Source organism: Homalodisca vitripennis, chromosome 3 (assembly GCF_021130785.1).
Source record: "Homalodisca vitripennis isolate AUS2020 chromosome 3, UT_GWSS_2.1, whole genome shotgun sequence".
In the NCBI taxonomy this organism is placed as follows: Eukaryota; Metazoa; Arthropoda; class Insecta; order Hemiptera; family Cicadellidae; genus Homalodisca; species Homalodisca vitripennis.
Genome location: NC_060209.1, coordinates 174,771,151 through 174,794,001, shown reverse-complemented (window position 1 = coordinate 174,794,001; position 22,851 = coordinate 174,771,151).

The following is a 22,851-nucleotide window of genomic DNA, read 5'->3' as shown; positions in this document are numbered from 1 at the left end:
TTAACAAATTGTCATAACAGACGTGATTGGCATGAACATAAATGAAGTTACTAATTAAGTGGCCGACCGACTTTAAATGTGTCTGTTCCGTAAAACCAATATGTCTTGTAACAGATTAATTCTGGTTCAGTGTATGAAACTCCTTAAACTATTTCCTTATGTATACCTTAGACGTGCGGTATATTAAAATAATTTTTATGGCTATAGTATATTTGTCATAAAGATGATTGGCCTAACATTTGTCATACATTTGGTTTATTGTTTTTGTCGCGTGATTAATACTAAAAAGTTTGACACATAACTTTGAGTGTCTAGTAAAGCTTATAACGGAACTGTAATCACATGACGTTCCATGGAGGCAAAACGTACTGTGATCGTCAAGCGAAATTTACATATGAGCACAAGACACAGATTTTTAACTGTGATTGTGGTTTTCATGTGTTAAGTGATGACTAGCGATGATATCTCTCACTGATGTTTTTCGTTTAGTACGAGTATTATATAGATGTTACGATATGGCTCCTCAGTCGTCTGCATTAGGTGGCTTGGTAATCAGTTTTTAAATTAACTTACATTTGTTTGTCATTACTGTGGTCCATTTATTTCCTTGCCTGCTCTCATTTTTTAATTACACCAAGTTGCTATATTTATTCAACGTATTTGTTAATTTTTTATTGACAGAAACTGTAAGACTAACCATAAATAATTCTGTATTCGTACGCTTTGGTAGCGATAGTGATATTTTGTAAAAAAATCTAATAAGATAATGAATTAATATTTTCTTGTATATACTACCATATGATATCTTTGATCACTACAACACAAGAATACGAAACGTTTACTGCAGTGCAACTCGTGACGTAGCACAAAACAATTACTAAACATATGTAAGTGGGACACAACTGTGGCGACAGTTTCCCATGAACAGCTGTTTGCACCCTTCCTACACACAAAGTAAACAAACATGACGTTGTAGTAGTCACTTTAAACATGTTAATGGATCTAAGCCTTCCTGAACTTCTTTGGTTAGGCTATTCTTTTCTGCTAATACTTTTAGAGGAAAGCACCATATCTATGTGTATTCTGCCATATAAACTCTTGTGCAATGTATAAAGAAGTGTGTAAGAACAATTTAGTGTACAAAATAAGGTTTACAGATTTTTCTTTGTTTATTAAAGCTATACTGTATGAGTGATAAAAATAAAATGGATTCCATTCAGGTCCGATCTTTTTTGTTTCAGAATTCATACAGGGGTGTTTCAGAACTCTGGCCGATATTTTTAAGGATCGTTTCATGCCCGACATTGTGTCGTAAGGGATATTTAATTTTCTTTCTCTTAACTTTATATTTACGTTTGTAATTGTAAATATGTAGTTAAGTCAATTAAGTTAGTCTATGTGCAGAATATTGTTGCAAAAATTTTTAATATTTACACTTATTTTAATACTTTTTAATATAAATAAAAATTAAGTGAGAACTGACATATAAAACGACTGACCATTTGTTCTAGAATCAGTACTGACTACCTATTATCCGTAATGAGAGTAGAGTATGTCGTTATCCAAGCTTCTTCCTCATTACGAGATAGTCTGCCAGTTCCGTGTTGCCAGTTGATTCTGTCTAATCACCTCTCCAACCTTTCTTGGTATTCTCGGCAGGATAATTGGAAAGAAATGAGTATTTTTTTTGTAATTATTTTTCTTCCAATTGCTAGAGCTATACTGAGATTATTGTAAAGCAATGTTTTATGATCGTGATTTAAGGTGTAATATCCTTTTATACTTTGGCCCTAAGTTTTTCAAACGACCTACCCGATAGCCTCAAATAATACAGTTGTAGCTTATTTAACCCTAGATTGGTAACGCTCCTAAAACTTACTATACTGGTAAGGCTTCGTCAGGGAGACTACTTTAAGAAAAACAATTATTTTTTACTATTTTATTTTACAAAAATGAATTTTTTGTTTACGAGAAGTTTTAAATATTACACAAGGTAAATAGTTTCAGTAACTTACGTTAGATTGTGCATTCCTTGCACCATTGTCCTTGATGCTCTCCACACATCGCTCGGTAACAACGCTCGCAGAAGTGAGTTGTCATCCGGCGTTTTTTTGCAAGGGCAGAAACTGCATATTTTCCGTCCTTGCTGTTGGACAGGAACTGGACGAGCTGCTGGTTCTTCTACATGAAGAATTCTCGCAATGGATTGAAAGAAGAGGTTTGCTTAAGTTAGTCATTTGCAAACGATGTTCCATCCAAGGACGGAGAAGCTCACAGCTGAGTTCCTTTGCAAATTGCCTTCTTGGAATAGGTTTTTCTCCTTTGGACACTTTGTTATGAACATATATAACGTAGGAATTAACCAAAACTATATTTAATACACCATAAAATACACAAAGAGGCCAGCGCCTTGTTTTTCGGCTGGTCGACAATTTGACAACACATTTGGTCTAAGGAGTCAACCCCTCCTTTGGTGGAGTTGTAACTCTCAATTATTTCTGGCTTGTTGCTTTTATTATTGATACTGGGTTGATCGTGCATCGTAGATAAAAGTAAAACAACTTTTTTGTTCTTAGTTTTGTAAGACACCATGGTTTTCTGACCGTCAAAACAAAACATTGAAGAACCAATTTCTCTAGTTCCCGGATCTTTCATTTCTGGAGGTACTTCGGGTTTGTCACGGCGCAATGTCCCGACCAAAGTCAAAGATATAGGAGGGTGCTAACATTTGCTCAGCTAAAGGGATGGACGTGAACCAGTTATCTAATGTCACATTTCGGTTTGTACCATAAATTGGCCTCATCAATTCTTTGGCGAAATATAGAGCTTGAGGAACATCTCGTGGGGTGGTGTTCTTGCCTAAATAATGGCATTGCATTACACATTATACTTGGTTCCCGAGTCACACATCATAACTAATTTTATGCCATATTTTGCAGGCTTGTTTGGCATGTACATTGCGGAATTTACAACCGCCTCTGAAAGCAAGGAGTTGCTCATCAATCGTAGTGTATGATCCAGGTCTGTAGTTTTCTTTACAAGAAGCAATGAAAAGTTCCCATATTTCTCGTACTGGAGCAAAGCGGTCTTCTGCTTGTCTCTCCTCTCTCGTCTCTTTGGCATCAAACCTAAGACAATTCAACAAAAACGAAAATCGTTTAGCATCATTGCTGCTTTGTATCTCTCCCCACAAAACTCGCTATTAAATAGTTCTTCAATATGAAGATGATTGTCCTTTTGAGCAGCACTTAATACAAGAATGCCTAAAAAAGCATCAAATTCCTCGTTTGGAGTCTCAGAACATGTGGATGTGATTTGAAGCATAATTCTGTTGCTGCCTTAGTATGTTAGCGTTTCGTATGTTTGAGTGATAATTTGTTTAATTTGTTCAGTCAGAAACAAAGAAAAACATTGTAAAGGAGTTATTTTATTTCTTGCGTCACCAGTAGGGACCTTGACGAATGTGCACAACATTTCGGGCAGCGGCTCGGGTGTTGTGTTTGGGAAGGAATATTTTTCCCAAAATTTACCATTTTTTCCTCTCATGACACGAATAGGGCAGACAACGTGTTTTTGGATGAGACGATTCTGGAAGTTTACTCGTAGGCGACTGGTTAGCAGAAAGGGCCGGAGGTGGTGGTGCTTCAGCAGCAGGCGGTGCTGCTTCAGTAGAGGGCGATGGTGCTTCTGTTGGGGGCGATGGTGCTTCAGTAGGGGGTGGTGTTGCTTTAGTAGGGGCCAGTGGTGCTTCAGTAGGGGGTAGTGTTGCTTTAGTAGGGGCCAGTGGTGCTTCAGTAGGAAGTGGTGATTCCCGAGAGTAAGTTTCAATTACACATTCAATAGTTGCGGAAACCGAGTTTTCTTCATCCAACTCCATGTCTTCACCTGTTTCAGCACCAGGGAGTGGAGCCTCAATAGTCTGAACAGAAGGAGGAGATGGTAATGGAGCTTGGTTTACAGCTAGAGGTCTAGTTCCAGCAGTACAATTTTCAGCTTTAAGATCTGATGATGCATAACAATATTTTCTGATTACAAATTCAATCGTTGTTTTAACAGCATCATCTTCATTCTTTTTTGAGTCCTCTACTATACATACTAAGTCTTCATCATCACTAAGCCCGCTATCTGGTTCGTAATCAGGGTCGGCATCTGTATCATCACTACAATTGTCTAAACCCGAAAAAATATGGTCTATCATCACAATCGGCAGAAACATCACTTTCTGAGTCAGTGTTCTCATTTAGGTAACGTTCAATACACTGTAGCCTTTTTAGTTCATCAGAATTCATTTTGAAAACCTGTCAAAAAATTATATTTACTTTGGATAGGAAATAATAAAAAAACCAACCGCACCAAAGAACACTACACAGGTCAGTAAACATATAATTTAAACAGAACAATGTACCGTTTCGTCACTGTGACGACGTAACTAACACACAAGAAGTATTGCTTCGTCAAACAAACTTTCTATGAAACAAGTAAGGATTCGTCCACAGAACTACGCAATATAAAACTTAAAACTTACTTACACGGTAAGGGTTCGTCGGAGTGACTACTAGACCACTTTTACGCACAGATACAACAGGGCTAGCCGCCTATCCCCTCCACTCACGCACCCGGATCAAGGTCAACTGAGTTGGCACTAACGGACACGTTTAAAACAAACAAACCGTTTTCCCGCAGTACACACAAACTGCTGTTTTTGCGTCGTCATCAAGACGACGCCTTACCAATCCAGGGTTTAAAACTAAATAAACTAAAAGCTAACTTAAAGAGTTTTAATTGTTGTTAAGTTGTGTTAAGTGTAATATAAGATTTCATGTAGTTTTTGTTTAAAGGAATTTAAAATGATTATCTAGATTTATGAGTATTTTATTTTACCAGTAATTTAGATAAGAATTAAGTTAATTATATGTTAATTGTTATTCAGTATATTTTTTATTATTTAAGGGCACTGGCGACTTAATTTGTTCTGAAAAACAGTAAATTTACTGAGAAACGTTTATAAATAAAGGCATTTTTATTTATTTGTAATTAGTTAGTTACCACGTTTATGTATGCTGATAACCTATTTTATACATATTAAGTCATTATACGATTAACCCTCCTTTAGACATTAAAATAAGGCGATTTTACATTACTAGTCAAAAAGCTACTAACGACTTAAAAGTCTTCTGTAAAACAAGAAATTTACTGAGAAATGTATGTAAATAAAAACATATTTATGTTTAGGTACCGTGTTTATATAATTCTGCAAACGTAAGCTATTATATTATATCCCTTATAAGGTTAGCTCACATTTACACCGTAACTTTTAAACGTTTTCGCAAGATTGGTCTTTTTTGTTAAAAACGTCCCGAATTTGTGTTTGGAAATCATGAAATAAATTATAAATGGCAATTAAACACCAAGGTTTGACGTCATTAAAACAAGAGCCAGCTCCAATCAGTAGTGCAGCCGCGCGACTCGGCGAGTGCCTGACGACATGGAACAGCTGTAATGACGTGGCATTGTGTTCCTCTCTTCCTTACAGTATCTCCCCGCGTAATCTTCCGTAATTGAAAAATACTACTCGATACATGTGTGTTCGATATCTTATTAAAGATAGTATGGCCTTCCAATTCACTTGTGCTGATACATATCAGTTTCAGGAGTTATTTGTGTTAGTATAAGTTAATTAACATTTTAGGAACTTTCGACTTTATAACACTCTCACTTTAAATAAATACTTTAAGTCTCAAATATGTTGTTTTTCTTATTTTATGTTTTTTCGTTTTGTATTTCGCGAAACATCTAAAATTTCTGTTTTCTAGAAAGATGGTTTATATTCAATATAGATATTCAATATCGTTATGTGTGTCAAGAACTGAATCACGACTTTTCTATTACTGATTCATATATGCAACGTTTTCAAGCGATAAATTCTGTACTCTAGTGTAAGCTTTCATGGGAAACGATAATAATTAAATACACCAAGTTTGCTACGATACAATTTACGTATTTCAAAAGCCCCAGCGTCAAATTCAGAAGCAAGGTTCCCACGTGATTTAAGATATAACTACCTTGGTATGCCGCCAAAGTAAGATATGCGCGTTTATAGCATTCTCACACTTAAGATGTAAAGCAAGAACGTTTTTAATAATTTTTTTATAACAAAAGATTCAGAGTAGTTTCTAAATTAAAAATTTATTTCTTTTTATTTAAACCTATTTAAGATTCTTGACAATAATTGTGTCCTTTTTATTTAAAAAATTTCACTATCACGTGACGTTAAATCAATAATACATTATTCGTTAGAATAAGTCAAAATATAATTGATAGTATAATAAATATTTTTTTAGTTTTTTTTTGATATGATAAATTATTTTGAAGGCTAATAATTTTTGAACTACCTAAATGAAACAATTATTAATGTGCAAGCTGATTTCAGATGTTCTAACAACAATAAAGGAAAGACAGTGGACAACAAAGAACTTGGAAACTGTGACAGCGCTGAGCACACAACAGCAAATGTCTACTTGCTTTGTCTCTTCGGAATGACAAAGCCTCTTGTATTTGCGTAAGCATATTTGTACATGAGATAATAAATCAACTTAGTACATGCATTAGTTATAGCTGCCCTACATGAGCATAATGTTTGTAAACGGCAATTGTATTTTATTGTTTCATGAAATTAGTATAATTTTATGATGTTAATATTATTTTGTTTATTATAAATATTATTACATACGTTTTTGTTTGCACATGAAACAAAATGCCCGTCGGAGAGAACTTACCAGAATATTTTTCAACGTTATCTGTGGTGTGTGTGTTTTTTTTTTAATAAGGTTGTATAAGAAAATGCCATAATGGTTTATTCTACAAAATTAGAACTTCCGTTTCGGGAAATAGAATCTATATTCTTCTTCAGGTGTAAAAGCTTTACTTAAACACATAAATTTTACAAATAAATTAACATATGACGATGAACTCGCCTAAAGTCACATTATACTCGTACAAATAGAAGATTTTACTTCACAAAATGTAGTAAATTTGGGGGGGGGGGGGGGTGGGGGGGGGGGGGGGTGGGGGGGGGGGGGGGTGGGGGGGGGGGGGGGTGGGGGGGGGGGGGGGTGGGGGGGGGGGGGGGTGGATAAGTTCAATTTTAAATCAGAGGAAGAAATTACATAACACTACCACTTTTAGTCTTTGGTACAATGTTAAATGTATAACCTGTGCCACGTTGCTTGAGCCAATTTAGAGTACAAGAAGACCTAAAGAAATGTATATCTGATAGGTGGGCCTAAAATATCCAATGTTCTATGGAATGATGCCTACGATGTTTTAACTATAGTAGTTGATAAAACATTAAGATTTTACTTCCGCCTTCGTCAATGTGTAGACTCACAACCCTGAGGTGTCGGCGTCTTGGGCAGCGCGAGACATTGAAAGGCTGTAGCGTCCTAAGAAGGGTTATTTTCTAGTCGGTAATTTCTAGAAGAGGAGTCCAAGTTATGGATAAGAGGGTAGCCATCCTACTCAAATAATAACGTGAGCTCTGCCTAAAACAAAATTCGTCGACGGTATTAGAGCCATTTAATCGAGACAAAAACCCTGTATGACGATCCATGTGCCTCGTCAGTTCAGAAGGACGACGCCACAACTTGTAATCTATGTTCCAATCAAGCAAATAAAGACCTTCAAGGGTAAGTTTCTTTTACTATGTTACCACCTTTTACGTTACATTCATAGATTTTTATATTGGTTTGGCTTCAAAAGGGCTAATTTAGATAAATACGGAAAAGATAGAAATTTTACTTACGGGACAATCGGGCTCGCGCGCAGATCAGTATTCAGTCACACCGTTAGGTTGGACTGGCTGTGTTGTGTATGCTTCGCAAAGGGTTTAGGAATAAAATACTTTCCAGTACGCGTGCCCAATTCAATTAGGTGAGTGGAGTTACCTCCCGACGATATTATCTTAGTTCCGGAACATTGGGATAAAATGAAATAGAAATGGAATAATTAAAAGATTGTACTGAGGCTGGATGCTAGGTTTGTGAAATGTGTACATTATATATAAATGCTAACTTAAAACTACACGGTAACACACAATAATAAACAAAATAAGAAAAGAAAGAAAGATTCTTCCCCCCTAATGGTTTGATTAATGCTTAATACAAAATGTCATTAACCCACGTCATTGGTTCCCTGACTGAGCATAAATTGAAAGAGTAAATATAGAGAGCGGATCCGAATAATATGTTTGTCTGACTTCTTGTGCTCTCCTTGGAAATATCTCTTCTCGCGTATACGTCCTTTGTAACACGCAGACCCATTAGCTATAATTAGTTACTATATAAAACTAAATGATAACACCTCTATTTGTTTTTAGGAGTGTCTTTTTTTGTTTGATAATTACTTTTAAAATGTTTATTGCAACCTCTTGCTTGCAAATAACCAATTACTCTATCATAATGAATGGATATAGAGCTAATCATTTATGGATTGATCCTAGGGCATCATCGGTGATGGTCGTGATATGGTTTACAGTTCTCAGTAAAGGATTATTAGCGCCTAAAATGTATCCATCGATTCTCAACTCTATCTCGAGTTCAAGTATCGGCGCAATAGAGCTGTGGGTTCTATACCCACGATACACCATAATTTACTTGGGCTCGGTGGAGGAATTCCATTAACAAGGAAATTGGAGCAGTCATTAAAACAAGTAGTGAGCTCCAATCTCAGTTAGTTGCAACCAGACGCAGCTAGCTGGCGCGCCTGACGATTTTTTACCAGTTGTGAAATGACGTGGCATTTTTTTGTTTGTTTGGTTACCTCTCTGTCCTCTCACCACACCGATATATTACGCATATTAAACAAGAATCATGCGTCCACATCAGTAGTGCAGGCCACGTCAGCCTGGCGCGCGTGGACGATTTTACCAGTTGAAATGGACCGTGTGGCATTTTGTTGTTCCTCTCTCCACCACTCATACGAATCAATATTACGCGCAATTTAAACAAAGAGTTCAGCTCCGAAGTCAGTGTGTGCTGCAGCTTACGTGCAGTCTCGGCGCGCCTGAGCGATTGGACTAGTTGAAATGACGTGGCATTCGTGGCTGTTACTATATAAATGGCCGAGATAGTTTAAATATGAGAGTATTTGAACTAGACATCATTTTTAATTTATACCTAGATTTGAACTAACTACCATTTTAGCAAACATTAGGAGTCACCTGTCATTCTCCCGTATTCTTCAGCAAAAGTTTCTTACCAATCTGTTGTAGGTTATGTGTATATTATTTTGAAGCAAGGTGAATTCCCTCTCTTTGAATAAAACACTATCGTGGTCTAAGAAACTATTTTTTTTACTTTTTTTATATATGTTATTGTGTAACTCCCATAATAATTCCTGTGTTTCTAGAACGGGTGGTTTATATACAATATAGACATTAAAAATATTCCGGGTGAATGTGTGTTCAAGACACTTGAAACACCAACGTTTTCCGATGTAGTGCTGCTGTATTCGTTTCGTGGGTCAGTATATGTACACTTCAGGACGTCACAAGATTATTATGTACTCTGTAAGTATAAGTTATTAAGGGATACCAAAAAAATTAAACATTTTTCAAAAAGTGACAGCTTAAAAATTCAGAAGCCAAGCGGTCACAAGAAACATGTTAAGATGGTACCCTAGGAAGTGTGTACCAGACGAAGTAATGGCTACACATTACCGTAGTCGCCGAGAAAGCGTTGGAAAACTGTATAACGCAGGTTACCATATGCATTGAGATTTCTGTGTCTATCGCAATGGTATTTTAGGAACTCTTAAGGAGTATATATTAAACAAATATATATACAGTATCATTTACATCATTCTCTGTACTTCTGATCAAATGCACGTCATTTTAAAAATTGAAATCATTCTTGATTTTTTAGTAACACAAATGTTTAGTAATAGGCGCGCATATCTACAGTTACTCAAAATTAGGTGTTAAGACTAATTTGTGTAATTTTCTCAATTAAAAATCAATTAATTTTTTGAGAAATAGAACTGTGTTATAGAAACAAACAGACCCCTCGTCGCTAATTCGCTGTCTTATGAGGAAATTTAGAAAGTGTAATTTTAACATGTAAAATGAGTGTTGCTGGCACCCCCGCCGCCGCTTAGGTTTAAAGCGACAACAAACAGTCAAGCACAGGCCGCTTTTTATCTGACTTACCGTCTAGAAGTATTTTCTAGCTTTGTGAAATCGTAAATAATCTTCGTTCATTTTAAATTTAAAAAGTATTGGTGCTTGTAAAGAAGGTTTTTACTTAATGAGATCGGGGGCTTACTTCAAAGGATGAAAGAATAAATCATCATTTTTCTTGGTTCAAGTATTATATCTCGAAATGACACAACAGAATCAAACACTCTTTTATATCTACATATTGTCGTGACTACAAAAATCCATACCCGATCTCGTGCCTTTCACTTTATCCACTCTCACACAGGGAATACCACAGCAACTCTATGTAACACATTAACTCGGGATCGTCAAGGGTATTTAAAGATTCCACGATAATTAAAACAACAAATGCTTAATTACAAACCGTTACTACACACACTATTTTGACTGAAATTATTTACACAAAATACATCTATACGCAATCCTAATGTCTTGTTCGGGGTACATTGTATTTTTATAACAGGAAAAAATTGCATTTACTATATTTGAGATGTACAATTCTCAGTTTCTGTTATACCGACAGAGCGTATTCTTTCTAAATCTTCATCGTATTAGTCTTCAGAATTTGAAAAGGAAGAAATTGAGCTTTCAAGGTCACAGAAAAAAAATTAAAATAAAAAAAAAAAATAAGAGCGAAACCCATTCGCCACACCGAAACTTTACTCTTTATACAAACATGATGATCAGTGTGACACACTCCAATTCTACAGGTACAAAAACGCAGTGCTCACAATATACCAAATTTGAGGGTATTCCATATTAGGGTTAAGCGGTACACGCAAGTGTCCTGTTGTGTAACAAACACCGCGGAGCGTGGACTTATTTACAAACACACGCGTGTTGAAACCCGTCATTAAATTAATTCTTACAACCATCAACTCGTTATTGGCGCAAAGTCTTTTCCGATTTACTGGTGTACGGACAGATCTCAATTTATTATTTATTGCGACATGAGCATAAGCGCATGTCCTTATGTTTACAACAAAACCGTGCGCGAGTACGTGGATTATCATAATGGTTAAAATATATATTGAGAGATCTAATATTCACACCAAACAAATTGGCTCAAGGCTTATTTCCGTTACACGTTCCCACGTTCATGTACTTACATCCAGATATTTGCAGAAAATTTTAAGTAGCTCCTTTCTACACACTTATTTTCAATACTTTTTTTTATCACATCAAATAAAATTTTGGCGAACAACCAAGCGGACATAATGAATATCTACGATACCTGTTTAGCTCTCCAGAGAATGTAGGCGGACTATTTAATCCGTAATGAGATGAACACACAAGCTAGAGCTATGTCGTCTGTAGTCCGAATGTTTGTGTGTGCTCTACCATTTACCAAGATCCCTCTGACCAGTTCTCCGTGTATCTGACGCCAGTGATCCTGAGTCTACATCATAACCACGCTCTCGCCAAAGCCTTTCTTGTATCTCCTCGTGGCAGGACAATTGGAAAGACATATGGAGACTATTTTTTGGTTGTCTAAATTATTATTTTCCATCCAAAATTGCTTCAGAAAGCTAATACTGCGAGTACATATATCCTCGGTAAACAAATGAGTTTCTTAAAATTGTTATTAAATTCGTGATACACACCACATAACAGGCGAATTTGTTCGAATTATTATAGTGCCGAATTAAGTTTAAAATTAGGTTTGGAAATTAAGGTTGTTTTTCCGGGGTGGGAAAATTTTTTTTTTTGGCGTTAACCAAATTACAATTTGATTTCTCAAAATTTTTACTGTCCTTATCTAGTTTTCACAACGTCCTTGTGCGTCTTTTCCATCTAAAACATTCGGCTAGTACGATTAGCGTCTGAAGCGCTGAGCTTTAATCTGTAAAATGGACCGGTCGAATATGGATACTACTATGGTATATTCCTTCTCTCTTTTGTTTTAACAGTAAGACAGTTTGAGAATGCGGTTTGATGGTAGTATAAATTTGGACATTTCTTAAAACCAGTTTCTTAGAGTGAGCGGATGTTGGAGGCTCTGGAAAAGAATGACCGGAACAAAAATTTTTCTCTCTCTCAGTCGAAACTTTCATGAGTAAACGCGTCTACTTGTGTTGTAAAAGTAGTATTAGCGATCACTCCTGGGAAGCGTTTTATCGAAACTCTTCGTTCATCCACTCTCTTACTCAAAAAGACAAACACAATTGTGCATTGTGGATAGATGACATATATTACTATATACCTACACTATTTAAGCTACACATCTTATAACATAACATTATACCTATATGATATATATACTACCATCCCTCTTCTATCCGCCAGTCCACTCTCCTCGCCATCACCTTGTTCTGTCGATCTCGCGTTTTTGTTCTGCAGTCACCCCATACATGATATCAGAGAACATCTATCTGTTTTATTTACTCACTGGACTCATATTTCCACCTTCCCTTTACGCTGCGTGTAGCTCTGAGCTTTCGTGTTCTCTGTCAACTCACCGAGCGTACTCTACTCTTCCAGGTCCGCGGTGCATTCTCTATGCCACCAGTGCGGAGCCGACACCCCTCTCCTAGACGCCTCTCGCTGTTTGTAGCTCTCACCACTCAGGTGTGCGTGATCAAACACAGAGAATACACCACGAACTCACAGCGAAGATTTCCATTCGATGGAAACGTTATTGTTTCTATTTTTGTAACATATCAACGTATGTGACCCAAATCTACCCCATCGAAATAATCTGAGAGTCTATTCACACAACCGTTTATTCTAAAATTATTCATTCTCATCGTTAGTAACTAAAATGTCATACTGCTGCCCTACATCCCATCTACACCCGCGTAGCCGGGTTAGTAGAATGGAATTATAGAAATACGGTATTGGGCGAGTTGCCGTCGATTCCTCTACAAAACTTCTCCCTTCTTCCCATCCACTCTCTTGCCGAGCGCTCCTCTTAATCTTAATCCTTGTTTGTCCACTTTGTTCTTTTTTCTCACACTATCTAAATCTCTCGTTCCGAGCTCTGACTGTTCCCCCATTAGTGCGCAAGCGATTTCTTTATCTCTCACTTCATGCAAAAATACCACGATGAAACCGTAACACTGAGTTTTGTCTACGTGAAACCAAGTGGTCAACAGTGAGTTTAATTTTGCAGTCTGTGTTGGGTCCTCATCAAATGCTGTAGCATACTTTGGTATAGTTTTACTGAGTGTGATTTTTGCGGTCACAAAATTGTACTACATCTTTACCTTTTAACTCTCTAGAATGCTTCTTACATAATTTCTCCAATATCTCTCTCATCTTTCATTATAATGAAATTATTAGTTAAAAGTACACACATCCTGTTCTAATTCACAAAACACTCTTGCGCCGTGAGCGTAATCGATGTAACAAAATTTTATGACCATAAAAGTTTTATACTACCCCGAGGACGACACACTACAATCAGTTCTTATAAGTGCAAAAATTTGTGGATACTGGAACTATATTTTAATTTGTAAGTTTATCACTCCAATATAAACACAAATCACATCTCATGTAGTGTAGAGAATCTAAGCCTCGAACGAGCAGACGCCAAGCAGCACACTTGGTGCGAGTAGAGGGGGTTGAAATTCTCAGCCATTACCGGAGCTTTGCTTTACTGCAATCGCCTCATAAATTAACCCTCACCATCTGGCGCGAAAAGAAGCGGTTTGCAACACGAAAGTTCCAGCATCAATTCTTACAACAGCATTAGAAAGAATCCCTTCGCAGAGGTTTATTCCACCGTGACATTCTCTCGCTTGTTACACCTTACACGGCCTCACCGAAAAATTTCCTAGCATTGTTCATGGTTTACACTTCAGTTCCTCAAATTAAATTAAGAAAACACACACACCAAAACCATCAGAAACACAGCAGGCGAATACAACGCTTCAATGAACACAGTTTGGCTTAATAGTTCTAGAGACTCTGTGCTACAAATCTAGATGCAGCTACATCGAGCGATACAGTCTTTCTGCGGGCAATATGTAATGTGCCTGTAAGTACAGGCTGTTTTTGCATATCTATTATTAACTTTTATGTTCTTTGAAACAGAGCATTGAATGGTTTTATTTAGGGTCTTGATAACAAGAGGCAGTCTCATGCTTACGCTACCAAATGTGTAAAAAATATATCGTTTTATATATATGATTAGATCTTCATGTGTTCAACTAGTTCTCTATCCATAAAGATAATAACAGTTTAATGATGATGGTTTTTTTTACCACGATGAAATGACACAGTAGGGGGGTACCACGTAACATGCTGGACTCTAACATCAAGTCCCGATATACTGAAACCACCAAACCAATATCGCTTCCTGTCTCCCCGAATTCCGCTTATCCCCGAAGTCTGGCCAATATCCCAAATGGGGGCTGGGGGGCGTAGCCCCCAGCCGAGCCCGAAGGCGAAGAGTGCTCTCATATAAAAGGCGACTTGAGTTGGACGTTCGGAGTACAATACAGCTATCCAGTCCATATGTGCAGGATCCGATGGGACCGGCCCAGTATGAGGCGGCCATTGGTGTGTAATCCCGGTCTGGTTATAAAAAAAAAGAGCCACCATTGTCTTTGTTGGTTTCACCACCCCACACCCTCCCCTTTCTGGCTGCTCAATTTTCACACACCAATTGATATAACAAAACAAAATCCCATATTTTAATAACAATAGATTGTACTCAAGATTAACATAATTTTTTGCGCTAAATATGGTTTGCCGGAGTTTTTACAATGTCAAGTACTGATGGTTTATAGTCTGAGAAGAAATATAATTCTTGCGTATGGAGTAATTTCAAACTTCTTATTTGAAGTTTCCTTTAGTTATGTTCGTAAGTATTTATTGATACATAAACAAAAAACCAGTTAATACTATTTTAATCAAATAACCTCCGCTAATTTGTCTACCTCGTATACCTGAGGAACATAAACCTATTAAATATTAGGACTTAACCACATAACTTTCATTTTAATTAGTAATTATATATTTGGATTTAGTTTAACACCTATATTAATAATAAGGAACAGTTAATAAAATTGTTAAAGAATGAAGAATTAAATTAAAGTATAGTATTACTTTAAAAGGATAGTAAAAAGGAAACATGTGTGTGGCAAATTTTGAAAACTTATCAAACTTTATCTATTACATTTATATTTTATTAACTCTTAATAGTTAATGTTATATAAATGTAAACTAAAGCAAAAAACCCATATTTAATGTAAATAGTTTAAGAGTCTATAGCACTGTTTAAAAACGTACACTTCTAAATATTAAAAACCAACATGTGTATTTTTATTTAGGACTTCTATTACCTCCACAGATATTTTGAACATACGTAAAACAAAAAACAAACATTCCTTCTCTACATCCTTCAGTTGGATAAACATTCTGTTTCCATTTACGAAGGAGTGGAAATAAAAATTCTCAATCAAAAAAACGAATATTTTTAATCAGTCCAAAATGTGTTGGGTAATGTTCTAAACTCAGCCATCGGAACTGCTTGCGGAAAATTATTAGTAACGTTTACTTGAAATTTAGAACAATCAACGGTAAGTCCATTAGCTACCGGTCTAAAAAGGACCATCATTGTATCTGGCTGTCCTTTTTACATCATTAACTTGAAAAAAACCTTCAAAAAACTTAAGCAGAAACGTTGTAACACTATCAATGTTTATATTGGCAATCAGTAATTGTTATACATGTTTACAATCACATACATATTATGCACATAATATTTATTTTTATAGAATATATATTTTTACTTACACAGAGTCATATTTTATGGCTCTGAGGAGGGTTACATTTATTTATCACTATCTTTCTTGAGATACATAGGAACACCCCATATGAGCAAATTCTGAATGGTTACAGAAAAAAAAAAGTAAAATTAAACCTCATCTGTTTAAAAAACTACAAAAACTAACGACAAAATCAATCACAAAATATTTATTGTGCTATAAAACAAACCAAAACACGGACCAATAACACATGCTTGGTTCAATAACAGAAAACGTAAAACAGGCAAAGCTGTAGGATAAAGCATAAGACTTCAAGACATTGGATTTTCACAATAAGAAAGTAATACACTCATAAAAAGATTAGTTTTAGTCCATGAAAACTACAACCCTTAAACAAACATTAACACATGACCAATATAACAAATATTTGTTCAATAACAGAAAAATATAAAATAGGTCAAAGAACTAGGCTAAAGCGTAAGAGTTGAAAATATTAGTTTTTCACAAAAACCTAAGACAGACATAAATTAGAAGAGAAGCTTAAACAAAGACATCTAATGTGCCATCGGAATGTTACATTAATTGAACACTTTAAATTAGTAGACATTAACATGTACATTAAAGTCTCAATGTTTTATTTTATTTAAATTTCAATACAATTACTATATGTTTAACATTTTAAATCAAATTATTTTTTTTTCCTGTCTCACACTTTTTATATGGTCACTGAGGTCGTTTGCTAGTGTATAAACTTTCCCTCCAGTTATTTAAATTATATGTATAATGTCTGTTGTATTTCACCATCTATTTTAATATGTAAAAATACCTTATTTTTACTTTTATTTTAGTTTGAATATAATTATTTTGATTCAATATATTAGTATTCACACATTCTATTTCAATTTAAAACAGTGCCCATTGTAGTCAAGAATGATTGTATTCTATTTTAACTCTAGGCTAAAAACAAACAAATTAATAGGAAACCTGTTAAACACCAATAGATGTATTTATTTTGTTTTGAGAGAATGTCCATTATTTTTTTTATAAAAGAAATATAAAATATTTGGTTATAATACACGCTTGTAAGTATGTAAATAATTAAAATCATTTATTGGCGTCAAATTTTGCATATTAGTGACGCTTATAATATTAATAGAGATTAGCATGAAAAATTACGGAGTTACATGCCAGTATTCAAATGATAGAGGGACTTTATCTACTAAGTTTAAATCATCCACCAGAGAGTAAGACAAATTGCATATATTTCCATGTGTTAGACACCTCGCTTGGGAGAACACTTTTATTATGTATTTGAAAATAAAGTTGTTGGATAAGTTTATAATGAAATGATATTGCGGTCCTCTAAACTGTTAACACCCAAAACCACAAAATGGGTGAAATACAGACCGATCAGAGCATCTTGAAATTCTTTAATATCTTGTAAATGGTGCCTTTAATTAAGTAAAGTTCCTATATTTACATATTTTTGAGTGTGTGTCTGTTTGTTTTACAAGGGAAACACGTTGTTTGATAATTAAATTGCAAGGAAATTTCATAAACTTATTAATCCTAGTAAAACGTTAATTTTATTAGCCCCTTCATATAACTCCTGAAGCAAGGCGCAAAGTTCCCTTTAGAACTAAGTGAAATGAATTTTTTCACTAACTTCTTGTCCTAAGTGAAAAAATAAAATGTAGTGTTGTAACTGACAAAATAAACGGAAAAGAAAAACATCATTGGTCACCAAAACAAGTGAAAATTATGCAGTCGAATGAATCATCATGGACTATTTACCTCTTTGTGAAGCTATATCATATTACAAATGTCCTATTAAATAATTATTGTAATTTTAAGATAGATAGATGTGACTAACAAAGTGAAGATTTCTTAGACATAAGCCTGTGTTTGTAAGACGGTACGCAATATCCCTAGCGGGTAAAGTTCATCGAAAAGCGGAGCGATATGAATTTAAATTATCATAAGATTTGAATAATATTTTCTTATCTTCAGTTCCTCAGCCATAGCCTTTGCAAATTAGGACATAAACAGTTACAGTTATATAGAGCCACAAACTCGTTTCTGTTGTATTGTCGCGAACGTATTGCTCTTTGATCATCTTAAATCGCTAAAAAATGTAACTAGTTATGTGCAAAATGGGAATTTTATATTTTTTTTCCTGAGTGTAGTACTAGAAATTCAATTCTATATTTGTTTGAAGAATAAAATCACTTAAATTAAAACAAAGGTAGAATGTCAAATTATCAACATTAACTACAACGTTAATATTGTTTATAGCCGCGTATATGACGGAAAACACCTAGAGTAAACTTTGGGCAATACCAGTTTCTTCTTACGACGATTCCCAAAATATTTTTGAATTGTCGCATCGCTAAGGTTTTCTTACTACCCTCTACGACCTTTTGTCGTGTAAGATCCACGACCTAAACTTGCTTTTTAAAACGTTCACTGACTGAAAACGCTTAGCATTTTGCCTGTATTCCATTCATAATTGGCATGTGGGTGTTCCTCAACCCTTGTGTATTGTTCCGCAATAAATTTTATTTCTGTATTCTCAGATACGCTAATGACGTTATTTTGTTTAAATATAATAAAATTTTAAAAATATAATTATAACTACAAGAATATGTTTTCTTTTAATCAAAATAGGTTTTATAAGGTAGCATAAAGGCATAATGCGGGTGAATGACACGGGCTTTCTTGAGTATGTGAGAAATTTAAAAATCAAAATTCTGATAAATTTGAAGGCAGATATTAGAGAAAAAATATAAGATAAAAAGTTTTAATTGTACCTTACGGTTCCATTCTTGTAGAATATTAAAAGTTTATATTGAATTATATAATTAAACATTATTTACATAACTAGTGAAATCGTACTCACTTTCTAATCCTTTAGCTACGCTCAATCGTAAACTAACTAATACTAAGATATTCAAAAATTTGTAACAAATTTGATACAATAGTCATGATTTGAAAATTTAATTTCGTGATTGATTTATTTAACTTTTATGTTTTATCAGTGTATTATATAATTGAGGAAGGTTTGTTTGATGTTGATAAACAGAAGTTGTCTGCCTGGACCGCGAAGGCTACAACATTACATTTGGGTAGGCTCTGATCATTTGACAGCTTTCGAAAAATGTCTTCATTCAATGAAAATTCAATTAAATATACATAAGTATAAGAAGGATTATTTTTTTTATTACATTCATAATTTTATGTTCCTGTGTAATTATTTTTACTGCATCAATGGTGCAGTACATTCTATTTATAAAATCGTGAATTTTCTAATAATTGTAATAAATATTTGAGGAATTTTTATGATATTCTAAATTATGTTTGTTTCATAGCTCTTATTGGTGTTTGGTAATGCTGTGGTTTTTTTATATACTTTTGGTTTATTAATGGTATTCTCAGTTAAACCTTATTAACGTTCCTTGCAGTTGTGTAATATAGATATTACAGATAGTTACCATTGTAATAAAAAATAAATAGTTTAAAATAAATAAAACAATTAAGATACAGCTTTTCACGCTGTACTCCGGAGGTTTTTGAAACACGCTGTGTCTGGGTGACAAAAAAGTAGATAAACGCAAATACCGACTGAAAATTGAACCCAGTTTCAGCAGTAACATTCCATTAACATCACTGAGCGAGAAACAAACTTAGTTTAATCTTTGCTACTTTTAATAAGAGTACTGGGAATTTAAAGTTCCTCTTTTCGAGGAAGCTCAATTTATCAACTTTTAATTTGACGAAGATTCTTTTCGTTCGGCGATATGAGATAAAAGAATGTTTGTAATATTTTATGCGCTCTTTACATAAAAAGTAATTCACGGACTATATGTACAATATTATGTGTTTTGTCTTAAAAAAAAAACTAAAATTAAAACTCGTAGTACAAATTGCATTGTCTAATTGAATTTTTTGTCCGCTATTCTTTGGTATTTGAAATCTTGAAATTGAAATGTAATTACTACTGTTTACTGAATAAAAATTTTTTTACACAAAGTTTTAAATGCTATACATTTAATCCTTTAACAAATTGTCATAACAGACGTGATTGGCTGAACATAAATGAAGTTACTAATTAAGTGGCCGACCGATTAAATGTGTCTGACTGTACTCTCCGTAAAAACCAATATGTCTTGTAACAGATTAATTCTGGTTCAGTGTATGAAACTCCTTAAACTATTTCCTTATGTATACCTTAGACGTGCGGTATATTAAAATAATTTTTATGCTATAGTATATTTGTCATAAAGATGATTGGCCTAACATTTGTCATACATTTGGTTTATTTGTTTTTGTCGCGTGATTAATACTAAAAAGTTTGACATAACTTTGAGTGTCTAGTAAGTTATAACGGAACTGTAATCACATGACGTTCCATGGAGGCAAAACGTACTGTGATCGTCAAGCGAAATTTACATATGAGCACATGACACAGATTTTTAACTGTGATTGTGGTTTTCATGTGTTAAGTGATGACTAGCGATGATATCTCTCACTGATGTTTTTCGTTTTAGTACGAGTATTATATAGATGTTACGATATGGCTCCTCAGTCGTCTGCATTAGGTGGCTTGTGTAATCAGTTTTTAAATTAACTTACATTTGTTTGTCATTACTGTGGTCCATTTATTTCCTTGCCTGCTCTCATTTTTAATTACATCAAGTTGCTATTTTATGTATTCAACGTATTGTGTTCATTTTTGACGTGACAACGTCTTAAAATTAGGTTGCGGCTCGGAGTCACTCATGAAAAAAAGTGTAACGCCCTGGTAAAGTTACGATGCCCGTCCAGTGGGTCCGCCGCACGGGATAAAGCAGATAACTGTGGGTCCCCGCCGCACGGGATAAAGCAGATAACTATTTTATTATTCGTGAAAATGTGGAGTGCTTTAGATTTCGTCATTTACAACAACAACAACAATAAAGGTAAAATAATTGTATGTACACTGATATTTCATTATCGTAAACTATGATTGATTGATTAATTGTTAGATTGACACAAAAGTTGAGAAACTGAGTTTATAGGTTATGTCATACTATTGACAAAAATGTTGATAGTGTTAAGTAAATTATTAGTTTAAAAATCACTCTGGCAATCAATCTTAATTCAGTTCGATTGAGAAGAAAGATACAGCGCGTATTGCTAGTCAAACATTTAAAATAACAAAATTATAACCTCTAACCTGTCATAACAGTTGCGACCAAACAAACAAACTAAATCACCACGCGCGGTGTTTATGTTAGTATTTAACTCGTGTTTAGCAAAGAATTTCAAATTCCCAATTTTAGTAAATGTTTTTTATTCAACACTTTACCATTTACAATAAAAATTTTAATATAATGTCAAATTATGTACAATGTTTTAGTAAACAAAATATATTTCTATAGTTAAAATTTGTTGCAATTCTTATTTTCATTCAATTCCGTGTTCCTATTGTGCAATTTAATAAGTATTCATATCAATAAATATTCTACCGAGAAAAAGACGTTGTCACGTAAATCTATCTTCCGCCCGTAAAACCGACTTTACAGGTAACCATAATTTTTATTGACAGAAACTGTAAGACTAACCATAAATAATTCTGTATTCGTACGCTTTGGTAGCGATAGTGATATTTTGTAAAAAATCTAATAAAATAATGAATTAATATTTTCTTGTATATACTACCATATGATATCTTTGATCACTACACACAAGAATACGAAACGTTTACTGCAGTGCAACTCGTGACGTAGCACAAAACAATTTACTAAACATATGTAAGTGGGACACAACTGTGGCGACAGTTTCCCATGAACAGCTGTTGCACCCTTCCTACACACAAAGTAAACAAACATGACGTTGTAGTCACTTTAAACATGTTAATGGATTAGGATCTAAGCCTTCCTGAACTTCTTTGGTTAGGCTATTCTTCTGCTAATACTTTTAGAGGAAAGCACCATATCTATGTGTATTCTGCCATATAAAACTCTTGTGCAATGTATAAAGAAGTGGTGTAAGAACAATTTAGTGTACAAAATAAGGTTTACAGATTTTTCTTTGTTTATTGAAGCTATACTGTATGAGTGATAAAAATAAAATGGATTCCATTCAGTCCGATCTTTTTTGTTTCAGAATTCATACAGGGTGTTTCAGAACTCTGGCCGATATTTTTAAGGATCGTTTCATGCCCGACATTGTGTCGTAAGGGATATTTTAATTTTCTTTCTCTTAACTTTATATTTACGTTTGTAATTGTAATATGTAGTTAAGTCAATTAAGTTAGTCTATGTGCAGAATATTGTTGCAAAAATTTTAAATATTTACACTTATTTTAATACTTTTTAATATAAATAAAATTAAGGAGAACTGACATATAAAACGACTGACCATTTGTTCTAGAATCAGTACTGACTACCTATTATCCGTAATGAGAGTAGAGTATGTCGTTATCCAAGCTTCTTCTCATTACGAGATCCTCTGCCAGTTCCGTGTTGCCAGTGATCTGTCTAATCACCTCTCCAACCTTTCTTGGTATTCTCGGCAGGATAATTGGAAAGAAATGAGTTTTTTTTTTTTTTTTTTGTAAATTATTTTTCTTCCAATTGCTAGAGCTATACTGAGATTATTGTAAAGCAATGTTTTATGATCGTGATTTAAGGTGTAATATCCTTTTTATACTTTGGCCCTAAGTTTTCAACGACCTACCCGCTAGCCTCAAATAATACAGTTGTAGCTTTTAAACTAAATGAACTAAAAGATAACTTAAAGAGTTTTAATTGTTGTTAAGTTGTGTAAGTGTAATATAAGATTTCATGTAGTTTTTGTTAAAGGAATTTAAAATGATTATCTAGATTTATGAGTATTTTATTTTACCAGTAATTTAGATAAGAATTAAGTTAATTATATATT